Source organism: Ornithorhynchus anatinus, chromosome 13, assembly GCF_004115215.2.
Source record: "Ornithorhynchus anatinus isolate Pmale09 chromosome 13, mOrnAna1.pri.v4, whole genome shotgun sequence".
Taxonomy (NCBI): domain Eukaryota; kingdom Metazoa; phylum Chordata; class Mammalia; order Monotremata; family Ornithorhynchidae; genus Ornithorhynchus; species Ornithorhynchus anatinus.
In genome coordinates, this window is record NC_041740.1 from 4,701,677 (window position 1) to 4,721,434 (window position 19,758).

Sequence of the window (19,758 nt, forward strand, 5' to 3'; positions counted from 1 at the left end):
ATTGACTGATTCCTGGTGAGAGACTAGACTCTTAGTATCCTAAACAGGAAGATAATTGTGTTGAAACTAATTTGAATGCTTTAGCCAAATTATAATATCTGTTCACACCTAATGTACATACTCCACACAGATGCATAACAAATGACTCTTCCATCTAAAAAAACCCATGAAGGACCAGAATCAGGTGGAAAAAGCAATGGTCTAAGCTTTTGCTACTCATGAAGCAGGCTAAGGAAAATGGAATGGTACAAAAGAGTCACAGTAACCTTTAAACTACTCTGATTTCCATATCTTTAAAAGAGAGTACAGTATATTCTTAAAGTGTATTAGCAATCACCTTGTCTGTCTTGTCGTGTCTTGTGCTGTCAAGTCGTTTTCAACCCATAGCGACTCCATGGATGCATATCTCCTAGAATGCCCCACCTCCATCTGCAATGGTTCTGGTAGGGTACCCATAGAGTTTACTTGGTAATAATACTGAAGTGGTTTATCATTGCCTTTTTCCATGCTGTAAAGTTGAGTCTCCTCTCTCGACTCTCTTCCAGGCTGCTGCTGCCCATCACAGGTGAGTTTGGACTTTAGAAGATTGCCTCCCACTTGCTAGTCATTGCTCAAGCTAGGAATGGAATGGGGTGTGCCTCTGCTTGACTCTCCCTCCTGTAGCCTAGACTGGTAGAGTACTGGAAACTCTCCAGGTGCGATCCTGAGAGGGTAGCAATCACCTTCCTTGGTATTTTATCTTGCTGCCTAATGCATTTAGTTGGCTAAAGAAATGCCCTCCTATAGTACAATTGTTATGCTAGGTTTTTTCCAGGTATGTAGTTTATGTATTTACTTTGAGTAATTTAAATGAGTGTGAAGCCATATTTATTTTGGCTTTTCATTAAAAAAATAACTTTTCCAGTGGCATTTGATAAATGTTAAATAGTGTTTGCATTGGTATAGAAGTGGATGAATAGAGATGAGGGTTTATATTAAAGAGCACAATGGGTGCAACTATTTCGTAAGCATTTGGAGCAAAAATGCACATTTAAAATGCACCCCACGTATTCCCAGCAAATCCATTTCATCCCCTGCCCTTACTATCCAGAGGTGAATCCCAAAACCAATTGTGTAAGCCTTAGTATTGAACTGAGAACTAAATGAACAAATGGAGCTTTTGGATCAGGGTCTGATGAGCCAGGATGCTGATGACTGTTATTCTTGTGGCCCTAGTTAAGTGCTTACTATGTGTCAAGCACTCTTCTAAACCCTGGGGTAAATACAAGTTAATCAGCTCAGACTCAGTGTCTGTACCACATGGGACTTCCAGTGTAAGTAGAAGGGGGAATAATACTAAATGAACCCCCATTTTTCAGATGAGGAAACTGAGGTACATGACTACACAGCAAGATCACACAGCAGGCAACTATCAAAACCGGGATTTGAACCCAGGTCCTCTGTCTACCAGAGCTGTTCTCTTTCCACTAGGCAGTGCTGCTCCTCCAAGGGCAGTGAGTAACATTAGCTCAGTGTTACCCAAATGCACCTTCTTGGCCATGGCAGAGGTGTAGTCCCAGGAAGATATAGACAAGTAGAAGCAGTCAGGTAGAGATAGGGAAGGACTGAGACATGAAATGTTTTTAATCATCACCATCATCATCCTCCAAACTGTAAAGTCCACTAAACTCTAAGTTCCATGTAAGTAGGAAATGTATCTTCCCACTCTGTTGTACTGTGCACTCCCAAGAGCTTAGTAGAGTGCTCTGCATGTCGTAAGTACTCAGTAAATACATTGATTGATCATCATCATTATTCTCTTAATCAAAAAGATTGTATGGGTATGAAAATATTGTGGTGATCTTTAAATGCAGCCCTGGCAAGACTTTCTTTGTGAACGGCTGAGTGAATGGCCAAGGATGGTACACACAAAAACGGACCCTGAGATGCATGCAGATTATCATGTGTTACTCTGGTAGGTAACATAACGCAATGTCACATGGACCATTTTGTAACAGTCTGCCTGAATCTGCCTCAAACTAGAGCATTTCTCTGGGCTACTCTGTCCCCCAGTTACTCTGGAGCCATAGTGTCCTCCCAGTTTTCCCTGAACTCGACCATCTCTTTGGAGCTGGAAACTGAGCAGCAGGAGCCACCAGGGAGAAAGCTTGGGTGCTGAAAATATCCATATAAATCCCAAACCTAAAGTCATCCAATGTCAAATCCAAACCAGACCCGGCACTGACTAACCAAAAACAGTTTCTCTGGTGGTAAACCGAATGACCAGTCACCATAGTTAGGGTGTGTGATGTGTGTGTGTTTATAAAACATAGACGTCAAACAATGCCCGAGAACTGAAATGTAGGATTCAACAATTCCAGTGCTTGACACATAGTAAGCGCTTAAGAAATACCGTGATGATGAAGATGACGATAGCAATTCAAAACCAAGAAGTGAGACAATGGCAAAGCTTTAAACAAAATCCAGGTCTTAAACCTAATTTGCTAATCTGTCATATCTCTGTACCAGTATGATGAAGATTTGGCCTAAAATGAGTGAAGAAATAGAAACTGAAATAATTAGGTTTTCATCTCCTGATTTAGAAGTTCCTACCAGTTATCCAGTGAGATTAGTAAAATGGTAATGGAAATGAATTAACATGTGCTGTTTTTCCTCTGGTGTTTTAGGTTTTCAATTAATATTCCAAAAAGTACAAACTATTCCAGAAGAACCCCGTTTAAGATGGTTCTCAGCATGTGGCTTCTCGTATTCTCTTTAGCGCCTTCTAAGCAATCAATGCTCCATAAATGCTCAATTATTACTATTTTCACATTTCCCAGGAACCCACCGCACCAGCTGCCATGGAGGCAGCAGGGTCAACACAGACTCTGCCCAGTTGAATTTTAATGTCTATTCCAGCAGTTCTGAAATTTCTTTTTTCAAGAAGTTACTGCTCATTGCCTCCTGGTGACCAGCTCGCAAAGGAAACTGTAGCCTTGGATGCCATTCCTTTCCTTGGGTCTGGGGAGAGACTTTCAGGATTATGCCACTTGTGTTAATTTCTTTTGTTTTCCTCAGTAATACAGCATCCAAAAGTGGTGGGGTCCCCATTTTGTACCTTTGATTGCTTTTGTGCCAAGTCTTGGAGAGGGGAAAAGAGGTGGGATGGAAGAGAACTGAACTTCCCTATTTTGAAGTTCATGTAAATTCAGCTGTGCAGGATTGCGTTAGGTAAAAGTTGTGTAACCAAACACAAATGGCCACTACTTTGCAGTTTATGTCTGTTTTGCCCCCACACAACCCCTCAGATATGAGCTTTCCCTTCAAAATATGGGAAAAGGAGCAAGGAATAGGATGATGGTGGCGGTGGTGATTTACTCTTCTGTTTGCTTTTACCAATGAAAATACCATTGGTGCCCACTGCACAATATAAATACGGGTAGTTAAAAATATATTTCTCTTGGTGCTGTGAAAAAAATGCAGTTGGTGTTTGTGTGAACAATTTTTCATTTCACTTGGGTTTTTGTCTGGGGTATATTTTCAGTTTGTTGCATGAGGGATAGAGAGAGCACCCAATCACTGTAATTTTCCCCACACTGCTGGGCAGAAGTATGCCCCTTCTTAGATTTACACAGAGATGTTTAATGAAAGTGGCTTTTACTTTTCTTCCAGTTATGGGAATTGCTAAGTACATGGGGGGAAAGAAGGTGGCTTGCTATGGCAGAGTTAATGGAGACACTGTACAATTATCATTAGCAGCTGCAGTTAAGGCAATGTCAGGCAGTGTTTTGACAGTTTACTGTTGTATGTAGTAATGCAGGAAATTGAAATTTATACTTTTGTGATTGAAATTCAGGGTGATATGCATGCAGGGTATAAAGTAGATGACTAACACATTTTCCCTGCAGTGGCACCGACAATTAGTAGCTACCCATCAACCCCTTGCAAAAAAGAAATGCGGTCAAGGCAAATGGGATTGAGACTGAGGCAAAGAGAAATGAGATTCTGAGTGAGGAAAAGACTTCACTGGTCCCCTAGGGGAGGGTGGGTAAAAGCTTTCTGGACACCAGTGCATCTATCTCTCTGCGTCTGTATGCCTACTGCCTTCAGAAAAGCTGGGCATCAAGTTCTCTGCCTCGCTCTGCCCTTCCCCTCCCAAAGGCTAGCAGAAGGTTGCAGAGAGTTGGGAAAGGGGGGAGCAGCAAGGGGCCTGTTCCCGGTCTGCCACCTCAGGTTGGACTTGGTTCTCGTAACTGGCCCATAAAGACTGCACTTTTAGTCCAACTTTCAGAGGGGTGGGGATTCTGGGAACTGGGGAAGTTGTCTGTGTTATCCCTGGAGGAATGGAGTTGTGGGGTGGCAGAGGTGAAGCTAAGAGCTCCATCACAGTCAAGTGACGGAGAAGCAGAATGGTTTAGTGGAAAGAGCCCGGGCTTTGGAGTCAGAGGTCATGGGTTCTAATCCTGGCTCTGCCACCTGTCAGCTGTGTGACTTTGGACAAGTCACTTCACCTCTCTGGGCCTCAGTTCCCTCATCTGGAAAATGGGGATGAAGTCTGTGAGCCCCGCCTGGGACAACCTGATTACCGTGTGTCAACCCCAGCGCTTACAATAGTGCTTGGCACATAGTAAGCACTTAACAAATATCATCATTATTATTATTATAAGTGAACCTCTATTTAGTTGCCATTGTTTTTACGAGATGTTCTTCCCCTTGACTCTATTTATTGCCATTGTTCTTGTCTGTCCATCTCCCCCGATTAGACTGTAAGCCCGTCAAACGGCAGGGATTGTCTCTATCTGTTGCCGACTTGTTCATCCCAAGTGCTTAGTACAGTGCTCTGCACATAGTAAGCGCTCAAATACTATTGAATGAATGAATGAGTGAATATCCTAGCTCAATGTCTAAATTATCATCACCTAGAGGGAACCCTTTCAACCTCCAGGGAGCTCACTCACTGGTCATTTATTGCATCCTGGGCGTCTCTGGAAAAATGCAAGTTAGCCTGTGGACCAGTGAGTTGAGGGGGTGTTCATTTCCCCACTAGATTGTCAGCTCCCCAAGGGCAGGGATCATTAACTAGGTTGAGCTAACACTATTCCCACCTCCCTGTATCCTTGCTCCCTTTCTCCTCTTCTCCCAGGAAAAGTTAGGGCAATAAGAACCTCATAGGAGCAGAGGAGAAATGGAGTCAGCCCCCTCATCCTCCCCCTGCTAACCTCCCCTCTTCAGCTTGCCCTTATTATAGATGGGTTGAGGGAAATTCCAATAATACTACCACCTTAGATGTGAACAGCCCTTTTATATTTACAAAGAACTTTCATATCAGTAATTTCACTTTGTCCTCACAACAGCATGAGGAGGGAGGGATTTTTACCCACATTTTACAGAAAAGGAAACTGAAGACAGAGAGATTATGACATGCCCAAACCTTAAACCTCTAACCACACCGCCCCTCCTCTTCTTCCCGCACACCCTGACCCTCTCACCTCTTCCCTTGACTCCTCAGACTTTATTGACTCTAACCGGCAGTATTTTTGTGTGAAAACAATTTGCAGAAGACTAAGAACCCAATATTCTGTTCCTGTCCCCACATACCCACCCCTTGCCTCTCTAAAATGAGGATAATAATGCTTTCATAGAAGATATATTTCAAGGCCCAATTTATTGGGATGCCTGGAATAACAGTTGCTCTGTAATTGCATATTTATTATTCTTAACTCTCCAGCTATTTTACTATTCGCTAGTGTTCTGAATCATTTATCACATAATTTTTCTGTTTCTTTAATCACATTGGGATCATTAAAGAACTTTAATTTGACATCTTTGGATGAAAGGCACTAGAAGAATCCAAGGTTTTATTGCATAATAACAATACAGTAATGATAATGCAGGCGAAACTTCAACAAGAATGGGCTCTAGAAATTATTTTAGTAAAAGGGAAAAGAAGCACTTCTGTAATATTTGGCAACTTAATTATCTTTGGGTAGACAAAGCCCTCATTATTACCTATATCATTTTTTTTACCTTTATAAACTTTCCAAATATAATGAGTTATCTGTAAACAAGGTCGTCATCACCACCACCAATAAGGGACAGATAGCCCTTTCTGGTAAAGTCCTGGGAACAGAAGTTTATATATTTTTATTGAGACTTGTGGAACTCAAAACCAAAACTTTCTACATAACTCTATTTTCTGAACAACAAAAACATATCGATATTAGCCTGGAATAAAAATAAGAGGTAATTACTCATGCCAATGCTCGTGACTGTTTTAGGAATATTCAGAAGTCATCCATTTCTTGCACAATAAATGTGAGTTGGGAGGGCTGGCAGTTTATTGATTTAAGGATACTACTTGCTTAAAATGAGAAAAAAGGGTACAGTGAATAGAAGATTCTGCAAATGTGGGGATAAGAGAAAAATCTGGAAGGAAGGGGGATTTCACACAGGCAAAAGGTCTAGAAAGCGGATATCCAAGTGGAACACACCCTTACATGTTAGCAACTTGCTGGCTCCCTGACTACTAATTTGGAGATTAAGTGGGGCTACTCTAGGGTGGAGGGTGGCTATAGAATAAACTCCTTGCAATAGACCCCTAGCATTTTAGAAAGTAGCTATCTTGAAACTTCAGGAAATGAAGTCTTGATTGACAAGGTAAACAGACTGATGAGGGTATGAAGATGTTTTTCCCTTGATAAATTAATTTCTAAGTGGTCCAGAGAAGTGGCCCAGCTCCGTGCAGAATCTGACCCAGACTGATGTCAGGACATTCTCTGCCAATGGTCTTAGGCTTTGGAACTTGTCAGAGGAGTTGATTGTGTCCATAATAATTACAATTTTAAGCATTGGGTTGAACTCAAGATAATTAGATTGGGTGCAGCCTCTGTTTATAATCTAAAAGGGAGAGGAGGTATTTTATCCCCTTTTTATAAATGAAGAAGTTGATCTATTGAGCGCTTACTGTATGCAGAGCACTAAGCTAATAATAATAATAATGATATTTGTTAAGTGCTTACTATGTGTCAGTGCTTACTATGTACTAAACACTGGGGTGGATATAATCAAAATTGGATTGGACACAGTTCCTGTCCCACATGGGCCTCAGAGTCTCAATCCCCATTTTACAGATGAGGCAACTGAGGCACAGGGAAGTGAAGTGATTTGCCCAAGGTCACACAGCAGACAAATAGTGGAGCCGGGATTAGAACACATGATCTTCTGACTTCCAGGCCCATGTTCTATGCACTGAGCCATGCTGTTTCCCTAAGTGGTTAGGAGAGTACAGTACCAAAGAGTTGGTAGACACGTTTCCAGCCCACAGTGAGTGTACATTCTAGATGGGGAGACAGACATTAATATAAATATAAATTTATAATACAGATTGTAAAGATATGTATCTAAAATAAGTGTATATGTATATGTACATAAGTGCTGTGGGGCTGAGGTGAGAAGAATACCAAATGCCTAAAGGCCACAGATTGAAGTGCACAGATGATGCAGAAGGGAGAGGGAACAGGGAAAAGAGGATTTACCCGGGGAAGTTGATCAGTTTTGGAGGAGATGTGTCCTTAACTTTGGTACCCAAAGGGTAAGCGACTTGCCTAACATCACCCAGCAGGCCCCTTTAGAGCTGGGAGTAAATTCGTAGTCTTCCATCTCTGTCCCATTCTCTTTCCAATAGGCCAAACTGTCTTAAGGAAAGTGTGTTAGTTGTGTCTCTATACTTCTCCCTTTCCTCTGTGTTCACTGACAGAGTCGGCCCTCTATAAACCTGCAGATTAGCTACCATTCTCCCTCAAATGGAAACAGGAAAGATAACTGGAAAGAGAGAAATGCTATCCTTTTTTAGCCAGTGGGCCTTAGTGGTTCCTCCTGGCAATTTAGGTAGTATAATCCCTTCAGTAAATGAGGTAGAGAGAAAAGGATAACCTGCCTATCTGTGTTTTATCACTATCCGGGCCCTTTAATAGAAAGAGTTACTTTAAGATCTGTAAGTATTTAGTTCTCCACTTTAGGTCTTAATGGCAGTTTTCCTTCTGCACGGAATAGCCTCTGCTGGTAGAATACCACAGTCAAAAGCCACTTTAGGGATAATCTCAACAACAACAACCAAAAGGGTTGAGAAGCACTGGAGAAGATTGGTGGAGATACCTTCCAGGCTTGTGTTTCTGAGATGTTCTCTTTTTCCTTTCTGGGTTTCATCTTTATCCCCACCACTTGTCTGAGGGTTTAAATGCACATGCCATTGTGCAAAATAATGTAAAGATTGTGAGACAGGATACTAATGAGAGGTGGGCTAGAGGTAATTGGCTAAGGATGAGGGCTAGAAAACAAGAATTAAATATTTTCATAGTTCCAGTACCAGTAGAATTACTGGTCAGACCATCTTGTGATTGCAATGGAAATGAAAGGCTTTGGATCCTGTATGTTTATTTTGTGGCTGAAATATTTTAATCAGTAGCAGAATGTTAAGAGATGATAAAGGTAATTAAGCAGTGAGGATTAAGTCATATATAAGATTACAACATATGAAAGGAGAGAAAATATTCCCCTGATTTTCAAATAGAAGACAACACCAACCTAATTAGCGGTGGGAATTTTTCAGCCTTAAAATGGATGATGCTTCATCTCCTTGGCTACAGAGCTTTCTGTTTAGGGGAGTTTTCAGACCTTAAATTGTGTACCTCAGACAACAGACCAACTAACTCTATTAGTCCAACAGGGACACTTTGAGAATTAATAATAAACGTGTGTGTTTGAGCCAACCTTTCCAAGATCAGTGCCTAGTTCAAAATTCAGAACAACATTTGCTGTCCCCCCATCAGCCATGAAAGCTGACTCTCCTGAAGAATCTCAGCCTGAGTTAAACCTGCAGAATATTTTCCCAGTAATTCAAGGAAGCTTCACCAGAATAAGCATCTTAAAATAAGAACTGGGGGATTAAATTTATTATACAGGTAATTTATCTTTACCCTTCTCATCCTCAGGAAGTAAGAGTTAACCCCCAAGTGGATAAGCCTTAGAATCTGCTGAGGATCAAAGAAAAATAGTGTTTTTTTTCTCCTGAATTTTCCAGTTGGCTGTCAACAATGATTGAATTAACCAGATATTGTTCAGCCCCTACTTTGCTTTACCTTCAGAGTTTTAGACCTAGGGTTTGTTTTACACCTTTAAAACAATGAGGAAGGAAGGAGAGGGAAAAGCATTGTTTCACTTGATCTATTCATTTGCAGATAAGTACAGCCCAGAGTAGAGTGATGTTTGGCATTAGATAGAGCAGACATATGCAGATGGAGAGATACATTTCCATGCATGGAAGCAACTGAGCTTTTCCATCAACTTATTCTTGGCCTGATTGGAATGGCAGTGATTGATATCTGCCTTGGCAGGATTCACTTCCACAACTTTCTGTAGCTGAATGAAAGGGGCTCTAAAAGTTTTTCCTGCCAGTGTAACATAGCTGCAATCCTGGCAGCAGCTGGGCTGTGAGTGAAAGCTTAATGAGGAAACCTGTAGTAATAATAGAAATCCAAACTTTTGTTAGTAAAAGATTCCGATGATTCATATTTCACTTCCTTTATTAATAAAATTCCTATTGATGGTTTTTATGACTAGAGGATTTAAAAAAATTCTATTTTAAACATTCTGAGATTCATTCTTATATTTCAATTTACATGAACCCATTTTTTACTTCACAATCCTTCCAGATGGAAGATAGAAAAGTGGCTTTTCCATTGCTAATCCATGAGGATTTACTTTCCTTTAACCAGAGAACTTAGTTACCAGATTTCTTAAAATGGGGGAAATTTTCCTTTATTATTTATGATTGGAGAAAGAGCTCAAAGCACTCTCACATCTATTTCATTTGTCCTGGAAAGTAGGGAGAGGCAGGGATTACCATTTCCATTTCACCAGTGAGAAAACTGAAGCATAGAAAGGGGAAGAAACTAGCCCAAAATCTCAGGTCTGGTAAAGCCAGAACTGGAATCATTTCTTGACACCTGAGCCCAGTGTTTCTTACTGCTAATTCACACTGCAAATAGATCCCACCCTTTACAGCAAAAGAAACTGGCTGGATTGGGTGCAAATGGGACCAGGGTGTGAATACTGGGTAAATAGACCCAAGCTTCCTGGTGGTGATGACTCCTAGCAGTTCCTTCCATGGGTTATAGATGTATAATTCCCATCATTCCAATCTGGTCATGCAGTGATCCTTTGTTACAAATATGTCTTTGGGTAAGCATATTAATGTCCATCCCTATTACCCACAGTTGCATCTCAGTAATTCTTGTCCATAAGTGTCAGTTGTTTTCCTAACATAATAGATCCCTGAGGGACCCTGAGAATGTATACTACACAACTGATTCTATAGTAGATTTGATAGGCGGAGGAATTTTGTGTTGCCTAAAGATAAGGGATCTATTCCTCCAGCTATGTTTTTCACAGTTATTTTTCTCCAACAATTCACTGCTATGGATTTCTTTTTTTAATGTCTGGTCTCTCTGGTATGGGCTAACCCCTTAAATTTCCACTTCTTATGCCCTTGAGAGAGTTACAATGATGATGAGAGGGGAAATGGGATTTTAGGACTTGGGGAGAGCTGTGAACTGGTGGATTTTGGGGTTCATGGGCTAGGGTTTCATTGTATTTTTATTTCTCTTATATTGGGTAGTCACTCCGTTAGAGCTTATGGAGCTTATGGATAACTACAGTATTCTAAATGGTCCCTTAGGAGTCTGCAACTGTGAAGAGGACTCCCTGTGGTCCTTATTAATCTCAAGATGATTTAGGCAGTGAGGAAAATGGGACCCAAGTGCCTTGAGTTTCTCTCATGGAAGGTTCCAATTATATTCCAGTTGTGTTTCCCTTTCCTCAGGGCTTCAAAATAACCCCTTTAGCCCTATAGCATTGATGGCTCTGTGTGTGTGTGTGTGTGTGTGTGTGTGTGTGTGTGTGTGTGTGTGTGTGTGTGTTACCTGTCAAAATATGGAATAAAAGAGTGGTATCAACCCATACCTTCTTTTGAATGTCTCTTTGAAAGTGTAGTGGTTTATTAAACATTTCCAGAACACACATCTTCTAGACCTCTAGAATTAGTCCCCCATTTTTGAGGATCAGATCCTAAACTGTAAGCTCACTGTGGTCAGGGAACATGTCTACCAACTCTGTTCTATTGTACTCTCCCAAGGACTTACTACAGTGTTCTGTGCACAGTAAGTTTTCAATAAATATGATTGATAATTGTATTCCTTTTCTGCCACTTGTCTGCTCTGTGGCTTGGGCAAGTCACTTCACTTCTCTCTGCCTCAATTACTTCATCTTTAAAATGGGGATTGAAACTGGAAGCCCCATGTGGGACAGGGACCGTGTCCAACCTGATTTGTTTGTATCCCCTCCCCGCCAGTGCTTAGTACAGGGCCTGGCAAACAGTAAGCGCTTAACAAATACCACAGATTATTATTATTATTACGTGTGCTGTCGATCATAACCCTCCAGGTGTTTCTGCAAGATGGAGTCACCTGGCTGGGAGCTGCCTAAAATTGTAACTTTTATTAACTGGATACCGTTTTTAAGTAATTCTTGAAGGACGAGCTAAGGACTGTTTGAAAATGGCAGATATTTCCCCAAAGGGCATTCTGGAGTGCCAGGGTCAAGGGGGAAAGGGAGGGAATTTAGGGAGTGCCAGTGAACTACCCAATGTGGGTGAGGATGAGGCTTATTTTCACAAGACTTGACAAGGGATAAAGACTGGTATTCTGCACCTGGCACATCTGGGTGAGTGTTTTTCTCAAAAAATCGGATGTCAATATTCCAAAGAATACATTTCATCTTAAACGGTAGGAGGTGATAGAGTCAGGAATTTGCTGGAATAACTTTTATTCTTAATTATATTAAAACAGACACAGACATCATCTTCCACTCCTTCAAGAAGTTGTGGAAGAAAGGAGAATATCCTTGACTAAAGGGAATCTGTAAATGGCCTCAGTCTCATGAATCCAAGGCAAATAAAAAAGGCCGGGACAGTTTCCATTGATTTCTCTCAGACTTTAGGTGATCAATTTTGGAAAGTACTGGGTTTTGGTGGAGTTTATAATCTCGAATTTTATTCTGGAAATGAATGGTAATGGCCAGTAACTGACTATTGTCTTTCTATATTTAATTGAAAGACATATGAACCTACAGTGTTAATCTTTGATCAAATTTTGATTTAACAGGAAGAAATACTTGTTTTACTAGAGTCGGTCAGATAATATTGTGGGAAAAGTAGAACCACAAGAACATAAAACGTATATGGTGCCCCCAGCTAAAAGGTTGGATACAAATGTATTCTAGTTTCCCTGTTTGTAAATATTTTAACGTTTCTCTCCTGTTAAAATGTTAGCTCCTTGTGGACAGGGGATGTGTTGTGCTTCTGTAGTAATGTCCCAAGCACTTAGTACAGTGCTTTGATTCCAGTAAGTACTGAATAAATATTGTTATTATTAATAATGGTATTGGTTAAGTGCTTACGATGTGTGAGTCACTGTACTAAGTGCTGGGGTAAGTTCAAGATAAGTTGGACACAGTCCCTGTCCCACATGGGGCTCACAGCTTTAATCCCCATTTATAGATGAGGTAACAGTTATGGATAAGGTCTGACTTGCCCAATGTCACACAGCAAATAGGGGAGTTCGGATGGGAAGCAGCGTGGCTCAGCGTGGCTCAGTGGCTCAGCATGGCTCAGCCTGGGCATCTCTCTTGGAGTCAGAAGTCATGAGTTCGAATCCCAGCTCGGCCACTTGTCAGCTGTGTGACTGTGGGCAAGTCACTTCACTTCTCTGTGCCTCAGTTACCTCATCTGTAAAATGGGTATTAACTGTGAGCCTCACGTGGGACAATCTGTTGACCCGGTATCTCCCCCAGTGCTTAGAACAGTGCTCTTCACATAGTAAGCGCTTAACAAATACCAACATTATTAACCCAGGTCTTCTGACTTCCCTTTCTGCTAGGCCGCACTGCTTGTCACTAGCCATGAGGTTTCTTATGGTCACATCCAAAGCATCATGGAATGTTTTCCCCAGAGTTAATCTCCAGAGACTGATATCGTCCCCAACTTTTGTGCTTTCTGGGTTACTTTGAAGGAATGGTTGTGAATAGGGCAGAATCACTCTTAGATGAATATTTATTTCATTGCTATTTAGTGAGTTTACACTTTGCTTCAGCCTCTTTGGCCCTTTTCAGAGATGAAGCCAGAACCCCCTACGGCTTTTCAATCTGTAAAATATGAAAGAAACCTTAGCACCTCTAGACAACCTACAGCTAAAATAAGCTTGCAGTTGATGATCAGGCTGTGACTAAAGCCAGGCGGTTTTTCATCCACTGATTAGAAAAATATAATGCGGTATCAAAGCCAAAACAGTCACATCTTGAGCCCTCGATTCCTGAAGTCGGGTCTAGGCATTCCCCATGATCATCTCTGTGATGAAGCAGTGTGGACTAATGGAAAGAGCATGGACCTGGGCATTGGAGGAACTGGGTTCTAATCCTGACCCTGCCACTTGTCTGCTGTGTGACCTTGGGGAAGTCAATTAACCTCTCCATGCCTGTTTTCTCATCTGTAAAACAGGGATTCAGCACCCATTCTCCCTCTACCTTAACTGTGAGCCCCATAATAATAATAATAATTATGGTATTTGTTAAGCACCCCATGTGGGGCAGGGACTGCATTAACTTGTATCCAGCTTGTATCTACTTGTACTTCTATCCACCCCAGAACTCTTAGTAAGCACTTAACAAATACCATAATAATCTTCATAGGAAAGGCACCATGGACATCTGATAAATACAGATCTCCAGCCTTTATCAAATACTTTCAGTGATGGGGAGCAGCCATGTTGTTCCAACCATCTCTCTGAGTAAGCCAGCTCACAATCAGCCATCCTAAAAATGGAGGCTAGGGAGGGCAAGGATAAGTGACTTATAGATCATCCACAATCTCATTCTAGCCAACATGTTCCCCTTCTCTTCTGCCTCACCAAACCTCTTTCCAGCACTTTCAGAAAGAGTCAGAATAGGCTAATAGGAATTTCATCTACTCTTCTTCCTCTGGCCAAATTTAGTGGAGATGCTGAGGAGAACTGAAATGTCCAAAACATGGGCAGGGAGGAAGGAGAGTGAGGGGCAAAGGCATAGGGAATCTGGTTGAGAGTTCTATGCCTGATCAAATGTTGGCTTTAGGAAGCTCAGTCTTTGACAGTACTGGAGTGTCAATATATATAATGTATTTTAGGTGGGGAGGATCGGGGGAAGGGGACAAAGATGCGGTGGGGGGAAATGATGGAAGCAGTCTCAACCGATTCAGTTTATTGAACAAATAAAAAAAGCACTCATAAGTGCTTGAGAGAGTATAGCTGAAGCAGGACACATGTTCCTTGCCCCCTAAAGGGTTTGCAGTATAATTGGTTGCAGGGGGAGCGGTGGCTGGCAGGATAAAAAGTATTTACAAATTATGGGAGTAGCAGAGAGAACAAGAATATAACAATTCAAATACATCAAGATAAAATAGCTAAATAAATGAATATACAAGTGAGATGGCCCTCACCAGAGCAGTAGTATTTACTTAGCTCCTACCTTGTTGGGTACTTTGTACTAGACCCTGAGGGATATTTCTGAAGACCTGCCTTTGAAAAGCTTACAATTTTATATTGTCCGAATCCCTATCTTCTGATGGTATGATGCCTTTATAAGTTCTGTAAAAGCTGTGTAAGTGAATTGGGGCTGCTCTCCACCTTTCTCTATCTGATGTACTGTGACGATCCCGTCATCTTGGCCATGCTATGGCCTGAATTCACATTGTGATTCTGGGAGTATGTCCTCAATATTTTTCAGCGGCCGGTCTTTCAAAGATGATGATGGTCATGTCCTGCTGGGTGACCTCAAGGAAGTCAGTTAGCCTTTCTGTGTCTTGGTTTTCTCATCTGTAAAATGGGGATGATCCCTGCCACTCACTACCTTAAAGGGGTTGTGTGAGGACAGAGTGAGATAAATAGTGTGAATATGCTTTTGGAAAAAGGAAAGTGCTGTAAAAGTCATATTATTATTATGCCTGTTGAATGATAGTGGCTTCTATGAGGCCATTTGCCATTTTCTCAGTGCTGTCTAGGTTGGGGAAAGCTTGTGGGAAAATGGTTGGCCTGAAAGCCATGTTTTCATATGGTGCTCCATTATATAAGGGCATTACTCCCCCTGGCAAGACAGCAAGATTTTAATTTTTTTTTTTAGTTTTACATTATTGGTTTACCAAGTGCCTTGAGTTCCTTAGAAGGAAGGTGATAGTATCAAATCAATCACCACAAGAAGAAAAGCAAAGGAAATGCATTTTCCATGCTGTGGACTCATAAATGAAATGATCAAGCCATGCAGGATGGAGAGCAAAGAAATATGGATAAAAACAGGATGGGGTTATGGGCAGAGCAGATGGTCTCATAATTTATTTGGCTTTTTCAGCCTTGGCAAAGTGAAGCGTATTATGTACTATCTACACAGTCATAGTATAGGGCATAATCACATAGTGGTGATTCTCAAGCGTCTTTACTGAGCCTATTTAGAAATCAACAAAGTATCTGGATTTTTTGCAAATACCAGGTTTGGCTTTGCTGTAGAGACAATCGTGGGGGATTCTGCTTGTTCCAACATTGCCCCTTTCTCCAGTTTGTGATAGGAGATTCTTGCAACAGTGGCTGTTCATTTACATCTGTAAAGACAGATAAGCAGCAGGGGAAAACGTTGGACACTGTGACAAGTAGCTCTTCTCATGTTGTAAATATTGCCTGGTGTCAAAAGTGAAACCCAGGATCCTGCCAGAAGTCTCCACTTAAATCAAAACTACTTTAATCAAAGCAATCGCTAATGCCAGCAATACATAAATTAGAGATTAAGGAAAAGTGAGCAGACAAAACCAACAGCTGCATTATGACAGATTTGGAGAGAGAGCTGCCAGAGATAAATATATCGTGGGTGAATAAAGTCACTTAAAAGGCAAATGGGAACCAGATATTGTGAAGTGTTACAGATATTCAGTGCTCATGCCTAATTGAAACATCTCAGGGTAAGGCACTTGGATAAAATTCTCCTTCAGTAGATAAAGGAAGATGCCAAAAATGAAATATAATAGAATTCACAACTTTGAAAAGTAGAGGGATGGCAAAATGACTGAAGGATACACTTGCTACTGGAACTATATCTATGTTTTCAGAGCAGTATAAAATTAAAGAATCGAGAGGGACATTTTAAATTAATATTATTTAAGAGTGCAAGTCTAAGGAGAAGAATGAGAGGGTCTGATCATGCAGAATATACCATTTAAGGTTTTCAGGAAGATTAGTATCAGCCATCAGAGAATATTCGAGAGCCCTTATGAAGTTAAGTTATTATTTTCTTTTCCACTTTCCAAATTCTCCTTCAAATGAAAGGGTTGACCTATTTTCTGGGGTAAGCCATATTTATGGATATTTTAAAACAGAATCCAAGAAATTACTGTCACTGCTTGCTTATAGTGGCAGCTTAAAGCAACTCCTCATAACCCAGCCATGCTTTGTCTGTACAATTGCCATTTCCTTAAATCAGTCAATGGTATTTATTGAGCATTTACTGTGAGCAGAACACTCTAGTAAGCACTTAGGAGAGGACGGTATAACAGAGTTGGTAGACAAGTTCCCTTTCCATAAGGAGTTTACAGTCTAGTCTTTAATAGACATCACCTCTCCCTGTGTGGCATTTCATTCATTTTCTCTTCACTCCTATTTCTCTGCATCTTCTCCCACCTCTCCCTGGGGCCAGATGGCAGCAGTTACTTGTCCAGTTAGCCCATAAGTGCTGCTCTGATGGGCATGCTTTCCTCACCTAGCTCCTACTCTAGAGCTTTAGCCATTTAATTTGAGTAGACCCAGTTGGTGCTTGATCCTCTAGGCTGCTACTATGAGGTTGGATCTAGTCCTAGAATGAATGACAACTCTACTTCCTCTGCTCCATTTACCCTTCCTCCTTTTTCCTCGTTTTGCTTTCTCCTCCTCTTCTTGCTTTTCCTTGTCCTCCTCTTCATCCACTCTTTTGGATATAAAGTACCTTCTTGCCTTTTTCCTTGGTCTTCCTACGGTCCTTTCCAGTTGATTCTGTCTCTCCAGATAATTTACTTCTCAGCTTTCCCCAGAATTTCACCCTTACCGCTTCACCCCCAAACCTTAGGGTCAGAATTAAATAAAATACGATCACTGCTTGATATTCTCACAGCTGATAATTCAGTCTCATTTTCTCCCCACTCCCACTGCCTTTTTGCCCATTTCTCTCCAGTTAGCTTCTAAATCGCAAAGTTTGGCCACAGGGTCTGAGGGTTGCCGAAATCTACTGTCAATTTTGCAACTTCATAGGTCAGATATAAAAGACCTGGTGCGGGGGAGGACGATAAGAAGAGCAGAGAAGTGCAAAACCAGTGGCTGAAAGGAGAGGTTTGGATTACCTGTGGATTTGATCTGTTCTGCCTGGGCCCGATTCTATATGCAGAGCTGGATCGTTCTTAAGTGCATCACACCCTACCCACAACTGCACGAAGGGACCAAGAGCAAGCTGTGGTCTGTGGTTCTGACCTCCTTGTGGGAGAGTTCAGAGATGTAAACTGTAAAAGAAAACATTAAGGAATAGTCGCAGGCTCTACCGAGGAGGGGGAAATCTGTTTCAAAAGTTCTTTTATGTGTACATTGTATTTCTGCCCACGTTCACAGTTTAGAAGTGGACTCCCTGATGAGGGCCCATGCCTTTGGAATGGGCCGCACTACTTTAGAGCAGCTCATTTAGTGCTAAATCACCCTCTGAATTTGGGGAGAAGGTTGAAGAAGATTCCCGGATAGTTCATAGGGTGGATGGATGAGAAGGGGAAGAAGGGGCGGTTGAGTCTAAAGCTGGATGCATGGAACTCAGTAGGTTGTCGGGATGAATCCTTTAAGTGTCTTCCCAGTATTTTCCCGATGGTTTGTGCCTGTCGGGGAAGGAAAGACGCGATGCAAGGGTTAAGGGAGGGTCGAGAAGAGCCAGACAGCCGAGTGCCTCGTCGCCCAGCCTCTCGGGCTGCTGTTTCCAAAGTCCCCCAGCCCACGGGGCGGGACTGAAATGAAATGCCAAGCGGTGGGCTCGTTGCTCGTCTCGGGGTCTGTCCCACCTCGTATCGGGACTCCTGGGTCCGGTTTCTGCGGGGGAAAAGACCCTTTAGAAGCGATTAGCCCCGATGTGGTGGTGGCGGCTGCTGGGGGAGGCTGCCCGGTGAATTAAGCAGCCGGATAGGGGCAGACCTTCATTTTGGGTCTTTATTACAGGAGAAGCGTTTTGACAAAGGCCGAATGGGCAAAGAGGCCACTGGGCAACCCCCGTCCGCGGACAACGACATCCCCCTTTGGCCTTCCCGCCCCCTTCCCCATCGTAACGCAGGGATTCATTCATTCAATAGTATTTATTGAGCACTTACTATGTGCAGAGCACTGTACTGAGCGCTTGGAGCGTACAGTTCGGCAACAGATGGAGACAATCCCTGCCCAGTGGCGGACTCACAGTCTAAACGGGGGAGACAGCAAAGCGATGCGCTGCCAAGGGCACCTGTGGAAGAAGATGCAAAAGGATTTTCTCCGGGCTTCCCACCCGCCCAGTCCCCGGCTGCACACGAAGTGGGCCCAGTGTGTGCATTTTGGCCAGAGCGGATTTTTTTTTTTTTTTTGAAGGACTGGACGGGGATGGGAAGGGGGAAAGGCCAGGAGGCGATGGAGCCGCAGAAACCGGGGGGCTGTGGGAGTGGGCGAGGGGAGGCAGGGAGCTGGCGCAGCACCCAGGGGCTGCTTTAGGAACCGGGGAGGAAAGGAAGGGGGAAGCGAAGAGGGGGCCCTGATAGGGTCTGGTGGGAGTCGGTGGGGGGGCTGCAGCAGGGCCCAAGGGTCCTGTCAGAGGGAAGGGGCCTCTGACTTGCAGCAGCATCCGCGGCTGCTTCAGATGCAGACCCATCGAGCGCAACCATGGAAACCTAACGTGGTCCCATAGTAACCCGAAACAACATTATTTCTACGCTGCCCCCTTTCCCCTTTGCCTTCCCCCCTCCACCCCATCTCCCCCTACCCTTCTCCCCCGTTTGCAGCAGACGTGGCACCGATGCGACTGGCGATTCCCCTCCGTGCTTTCCCCACCCTTCTCCGCCCCTTTCCCGGCTGGTGGGGGGCAGAGGGAGGAGGGGGCGGGGGGTGCAGCTGATGAATAGTTAACAGCCGGCGAGGGAGGGGCGTCTCCCGCACGGTTCCTGTTTGTAAAAAGCGAGGACCAACCCCTCGGCACGGGCAGGGAGAGGGGGGCGGGTGGGATGGTGGAGGGAGAGCCAGCCTCGCCTCCCCCTCTCGGAGCACTTGGGGATTTTGCTTTAACCTTGATGCGAGCGGCCGGTCCTACCTCATCCTCGCCGCCCCTCGCCCTCCCCTCCATCCCCTCCGCGTTATAGCCCCGCTCCCCAGCCTTAAGGACGGAGCTCCTTCAGCCCTGAGCGACACAAGTCCCGGGGACGAGAGGGGAGGGGGAGATCCACGCTCGTATTAGGAAGCAGCTCTGCTCTCTCTCTCTCTCCTGCCAGTGTCTCTGTTTACCAGAGATATCTCCCCGGACCCCATAGCTCAGTAAGCTACCTCTTGCCTCCTCCCTTCCTCGCTCTCCCCCTCTTCATCCCTTCTCCCCTCCCTCTGCCTCTCTCTTTCCTCTTTCTTTGATTTTTTTTTT

The 19,758-nt window shown here is 43.1% G+C and overlaps 1 protein-coding gene across 2 annotated transcripts in view; it reads left to right on the plus strand.

Annotated features, from left to right (window-relative positions):
* DPP6 (dipeptidyl peptidase like 6) overlaps positions 1-19,758 on the plus strand; it is a 618,762-nt gene that overhangs the window by 39,165 nt on the left and 559,839 nt on the right. The window lies entirely within an intron of this gene.